The following is a 6,869-nucleotide window of genomic DNA, read 5'->3' as shown; positions in this document are numbered from 1 at the left end:
TATTTTGGTGCAATTCAGTCAGATTCTCCACAAAAATACACAGTAGTTTAAAAAATTAAGTGAAGAGGGCTAATGAAGGGATTGTTTCAAAAGTGTGGAAGGAGTCAAGAGATAAACAAGGAAGGATGAAGCACCATGGAACTGTGGAAAACCCTTTATTTCCCCAAGGTTTGGAGGAGCAAAGGAGGTGTCTTAGTTTGAGCTCTTCTAGAAACAAGCACTGAGACAAGAATTCCAGGGTGAAAAGTTTACATGGCAGGTGAAGAAAACGCCAGTAGGAACACGGGAAAGTGAGACAGGGAAGGAACATCTACCAGTAACGTGCATCTAGCCAGTGATCATGGTAGGCAATGGAACTTACCACCACAGCACACTGTGGGAGGTGGTGCAAAGCATAAGCCATAGGATCATCCACCCTAGCCCAAAGATCCACTGTGGTCCTGAGCAGGCCCAGGCACGGTATGGAGAGCATCCTCAAGGAGGAATGACCCAGCCTGGAGTGTTGGAGCCCAAACAAGGTGAAAAGGGAATCCACGGTATGGGAGAGCCCAGCATGGGGAGACACAGTGCCACCGGGGCAAAGTGGGTAACAGGAACAGGCAGCCTGGGATGAGAAGTCAGAGCAGAGGCAGAGAGAGGAGGGAACCACGTGGGGAAGGAGTTAGGAAGAAGATGGGAGGTGAGTTTCATACTAGGGGATTGATCAAATAATGAATGTAGTAAGGATCTAAGAGTGAGGTTTCTCACTGTCAGAAGAAGGATAAATAAAATAAAGGGATAAGTCTAGAATGAATCACCATGTAGTGTTGTATCGGAATTAATGGCTTAGGTGTGAACTCCTGGATTTCTAGGTAGGATAAACAAATATATAGGCAGACTAACGTGTATGTGGATGCACATATATATACATTTACATCTACTTATACATATTATATAAATATATATTTGTATTCACACATACACATATATGCACACATATTTACATCTACATTTATATTTATACACATATTTATCTATTTATCTGGATAGATATCTATCCCTAGCTCTGTCCACTCATGGGACCTAGGAGCAATGAGATTCCAATAGCAATGAGCAGAACTAATGCCTAGGTCTTGGCTTCTAAAACCATCTCTCAAAGAAACCAGGGCTCTTGGAGAAGCAGCTGATTCCAGCACTGGGACAGTGAAAGCTCAACTGAGGATGGACTAGCTCATTCTGCCAGAAAGCAAGAGTGCTGAAAGAACATTGGGGACATGGTGGAAGAACACAAGACCCAGCTAGAATGGGCTCCTGCTGGCCAAGGATGGGGCAATTTCAGTATCAAAACAGAATAATGATAGTAACAAATTTTTATCTATTGAATAAAGTAGGATGCCATGATGCCATACAGATATAAGTGAACAAATAAATAAAATTTTTCACAAGGAACAGAAGATTTACAAAGTTTCAAAGTATTTTCTCATAAAATCTTTATTAGGCTGGGCGCGGTGGCTCACGCCTGTAATCCCAGCACTTTGGGAGGCCGAGGAAGGCGGATCACGAGGTCAGGAGATCGAGACCATCCTGGCTAACACGGTGAAACCCCGTCTCTACTAAAAATACAAAAAATTAGCCGGGCGAGGTGGCAGGCACCTGTAGTCCCAGCTATGCGGGAGGCTGAGGCAGGAGAATGGCATGGACCCCAGGGGCCGGAGCCTGTAGTGAGCCAAGATCACGCCACTGCACTCCAGCCTGGGTGAAAGAGCGAGACTCCGTCTCAAAAAAAAAAAAAAAAAATCTTTATTAAAATATAAAGGGGACAAGAGTTACTTTGTGGTGGAGAAGGTTGACACACACCACCTTAGTCAAGTGATGACAATGAACATTATCAGTAATGTAACAAATCGAAACTGTGAGCTGCCTGCAATTAAAAGAGTGCAATGTTACTTCTGTGTTATTTCTGCCAAAGACGAAGAACCTGATTTTAATCATAAAGAAACATCAGACTGACCCAAACAAGGGATGTTCTACAAAACAACTGCTTCTAATCTTCAAAAGTGTCAAGGCCATGAATTCTAGACTGAGAAACTGTCCAGACTGGACACTACAGAAACATATTGTCAGGCCTCTGAGCCCAAGCTAAGCCATCATATCTCCTGCAACCTGCATGTACACATCCAGATGGCCGGTTCCTGCCTTAACTGATGACATCGTCTTGTGAAATTCCTTCTCCTGGCTCATCAAAAGCTCCCCTACTGAACACCTTGTGACCCCTACTCTGCCTGCCAGAGAACAACCCCCCTTTGACTGTAATTTTCCTTTACCTACCCAAATCCTATAAAATGGCCCCACCCCTATCTCCCTTTGCTGACTCTCTTTTTGGACTCAGCCCACCTGCACCCAGGTGAAATAAACAGCTCTATTGCTCACACAAAGCCTGTTTGGTGGTCTCTTCACATGGACATGCATGAAATTTGGTGTCGTGACTCGGATTGGGGGACCTCCCTTGGGAGATCAATCCCCTGTCCTCCTGTTCTTTGCTCCATGAGAAAGATCCACCTACGACCTCAGGTCCTCAGACCCACCAGCCCAAGAAACAATCCGGTAAGCGGCCTCTTTTTACTCTCTTCTCCAACCTCCCTCACTATCCCTCAACCTCTTTCTCCTTTCAGTCTTGGCGCCACACTTCAATCTCTCCCTTCTTTTAATTTCAATTCCTTTCATTTTCTGGTAAAGACAAAGGAGACATGTTTTATCCGTGGACCCAAAACTCTGGCGTCAGTCACGGACTGGGAAGGCAGCCTTCCCTTGGTGTTTAATCATTGCAGGGATGCCTCTCTGATTATTCACCCATGTTTCAGAGGTGTCGGACCACGCAGGGATGCCTGCCTTGGTCCTTCACCTTTAGCAGCAAGTTCCGCTTTTCTGGGGGAGGGGAAAGTACCCGAACCCCTTCTCTCCATGTCTCTACCCCTTCTCCACCTTTCTGGGGGGCAAGAAACCCCCAACCCCTTCTCCTTCACCCATAGTGGCAAGTCCCACTTTTCTAGCGGAGGAACAAGTACCCTAACCTCGTATCTCTGCACCCCAATCCCTTATTTCCATGCCCCGACCTCGTATCTCTGTGCCCCGACCCCTTTCCCGCTTTTCTGGAGGGTAAGAACCCCTGAACCCCTTCCCTCCGTGTCTCTACTCTCTCTTTTCTCTGGGCTTGCCTCCTTCACTATGGGCAAACTTCCACCCTCCATTCCTCCTTCTTCTCCCTTAGCCTGTGTTCTTAAGAACTTAAAACCTCTTCAACTCTCACCTGACCTAAAATCTAAGCATCTTATTTTCTTCTGCAATGCCACTTGACCCCAATACAAACTCAATAGTTCCAAATAGCCAGAAAATGGCACTTTCAATTTTTCCATCCTGCAAGATCTATATAATTCTTGTCGTAAAATAGGCAAATGTTCTGAGGTGCCTGACATCCAGGCATTCTTTTACACATCGGTCCCTTCCTAGTCTCTGTACCCAGTGCAACTCATCCCAAATCTTCCTCCTTTCCCTCCCACCTGTCCCCTCAGTCCCAACCCCAAGAGTCACTGAGTCTTTCTAATCTTCCTTTTCTACAGACCTATCTGACCTCTCCTCTCCTGGCCAGGCTGAGCTAGGTCCCAATTCTTCCTCAGCCTCTGCTCCTCCACCCTATAATCCTTTTATCACATCCCCTCCTCACACCTGGTCCAGCTTACAGTTTCGTTCCGTGTCTAGCCCTCCCCCACCTGCCCAGCAATTTACTCTTAAAAAGGTGGCTGAAGCTAAAGGCATAGTCAAGGTTAATGCTCCTTTTTCTTTATCAGACCTCTCCCAAATCAGTGAGTGTTTAGGCTCTTTCATCAAATATGAAAAACCCAGCCCAGTTCATGACTCGTTTGGCAGCAACCCTGAGACACTTTACAGCCCTAGACCCTAAAAGGTCAAAAGGCTGTCTTATTCTCGAAATACATTTTATTACCCAATCTGCTCCTGACATTAAATAAAACTCCAAAAATTAAATTCCAGCCCTCAAACCCCACAACAGGATTTAATTAACCTCCCCTTCAAGGTGTACAATAATAGAAAAAAGTTGCAATTCCTTGCCTCCACTGTGAGACAAACCCCAGCCGCATCTCCAGCACACAAGAACTTCCAAACACCTGAACTGCAGCGGCCAGGCATTCCTCCAGAACCTCCCCTGCCCCCCCAGGAGCTTGCTACAGAAATCTGGCCACCAGGCCAAGGAATGCCTGTAGCCCAGGATTCCTCCTAAGCTGCATCCCATCTGTACAAGACCCCACTAGAAATCGGACTGTCCAACTCACCTGGCAGCCACTCCCAGAGCCCCTGGAACTCTGGCCCAAGGCTCTGTGATTCCTTCCCAGATCTTCTTGGCTTAGCAGCTGAAGACTGACACTGCCCGATTGCCTCGGAAGCCCCCTAGACCATCACGGACGCCGAGCTTCAGGTAACTCTCACAGTGGAAGCTTACGTAAGTCCGTCCCCTTCTTAATCAATACAGAGACTACCCACTCCACCTTACCTTATTTTCAAGGGCCTGGTTTTCCCTTGCCTCCATAACTGTTGTGGCTATTGACAGCCAGGCTTCTAAGCCTCTTAAAACTCCCCAACTCTTGTGCCAACTTAGACAATACTCTTTTAAGCACTCCTTTTAGTTATCCCCACCTGCCCAGTTCCCTTATTAGGCCGAGACACTTTAACTAAATTATCTGCTTTCCTGATTATTCCTGGATTACAGCTACATCTCATTGCTGCCCTTCTTCCCAATCCAAAGCCTCCTTTGCATCCTCCTCTTGTATTCCCCACCATAACCCACAAGTATAAGATACCTCTACTCCCTCCTTGGCGACCGATCACGCACCCCTTACCATCTCATTAAAACCTAATCACCCTTACCCCACTCAATGCCAATATCCCATCCCACAGCATGCTTTGAAAGGATTAAAGCCTGCTATCACTCACCTGCTACAGCATGGCATTTTAAAGCCTATAAACTCTCCTTACAATTCCCCCATTTTACCTGTCCTAAAACCAGACAAGCCTTACAAGTTAGTTCAGGATCTATGCCTTATCAACCAAATTGTTTTGCCTATCCATCCCATGGTGCCAAACCCATATACTCTCCTATCCTCAATACCTCCCTCCACAATCCATTATTCTGTTCTGGATCTCAAACATGCTTTCTTTACTATTCCTTTGCGCCCATCATCCCAGCCTCTCTTCGCTTTCACTTGGACTGACCCTGACACCCATCAGGCTCAGCAAATTACCTGGGCTGTACTGCCGCAAAGCTTCACAGACAGCCCCCATTACTTCAGTCAAGCCCAAATTTCATCCGCATCTGTTACCTATCTTGGCATAATTCTCATAAAAACACACGTGCTCTCCCTGCTGATCGTGTCCAATTAATCTCCCAAACCTCAATCCCTTACAAAACAACAACTCCTTTCCTTCCTAGGCATGGTTAGTGCAGTCAGAATTCTTACACAAGAGCCAGGACGGCACCCTGTAGCCTTTCTGTCCAAATAACTTGACCTTACTGTTTTAGCCTAGCCATCATGTCTCCGTGTAGCGGCTGCTGCCACCCTAATAATTTTAGAGGCCCTCAAAATCACAAACTATGCTCAACTTACTCTCTACATTTCTCATAACTTCCAAAATCTATTTTCTTCCTCATACCTGACGCATACACTTTCTGCTCCCCGGCTCCTTCAGCTGTACTCACTCTTTGTTAAGTCCCACAATTATCATTGTTCCTGGCACAGACTTCAATCCGGCCTCCCACATTATTCCTGATACCACACCTGACCTCCATGACTATATCTCTGTGATCCACCTGACATTCACCCCATTTCCCCACATTTCCTTCTTCCCTGTTTCTCACCCTGATCACACTTAGTTTATTGATGGCAGTTCCACCAGGCCTAATCGCCACACACCAGCAAAGGCAGGCTATGCTACATTACAAGCCACTAGCCCGCCTCTTATAACCTCTCATTTCCTTTCCATCGTGGAAATCTATCCTCAAGGAAATAACTTCTCAGTGTTCCATCTGCTATTCTACTACTCCTCAGGGATTATTCAGGCCCCCTCCCTTCCCTACACATCAAGCTTGAAGATTTGCCCCCACCCAGGACTGGCAAATTAGCTTTACTCAACATGCCCCGAGTCAGATAACTAAAATACCTCTTAGTCTAAGTAGACACTTTCACTGGATAGGTAGAGGCCTTTCCTACAGGGTCTGAGAAGGCCACCGCAGTCATTTCTTCCCTTCTGTCAGGCATAATTCCTCAGTTTAGCCTTCTCACCTCTATACAGTCTGATAACAGACCAGCCTTTATTAGTCAAATCAGCCAAGCAGTTTTTCAGGCTCTTGGTATTCAGTGAAACCTTTATATCCCCTACAGTCCTCAGTCTTCAGGAAAAGTAGAACAAACTAATGATCTTTTAAAAACACACCTCACCAAGCTCAGCCACCAACTTAAAAAGGACTGGACAATACTTTTACCACTTTCCCTTCTCAGAAGTCAGACCTGTCCTCAGAATGCTACAGGGTACAGCCCATTTGAGCTCCTGTATAGATGCTCCTTTTTATTAGGCCCCAGTCTCATTCCAGACACCAGACTAACTTAGACTGTGCCCCAAAAAAACTTGTCATCCCTACTATCTTCTGTCTAGTCATACTCCTATTCACCATTCTCAACTACTCATATATGCCCTGCTCTTGTTTACACTGCCAGTTTACACTGTTTCTCCAAGCCATCACAGCTGATATCTCCTGGTGCTATCCCCAAACTGCCACTCTTAACTCTTGAAGTAAATAAGTAATCTTTGCTGGCAGGACTATG

Source organism: Symphalangus syndactylus, chromosome 8, assembly GCF_028878055.3.
Source record: "Symphalangus syndactylus isolate Jambi chromosome 8, NHGRI_mSymSyn1-v2.1_pri, whole genome shotgun sequence".
In the NCBI taxonomy this organism is placed as follows: Eukaryota; Metazoa; Chordata; class Mammalia; order Primates; family Hylobatidae; genus Symphalangus; species Symphalangus syndactylus.
The sequence above is the reverse complement of the archived record's forward strand: the minus strand, read 5'-3'. Positions refer to the sequence as shown.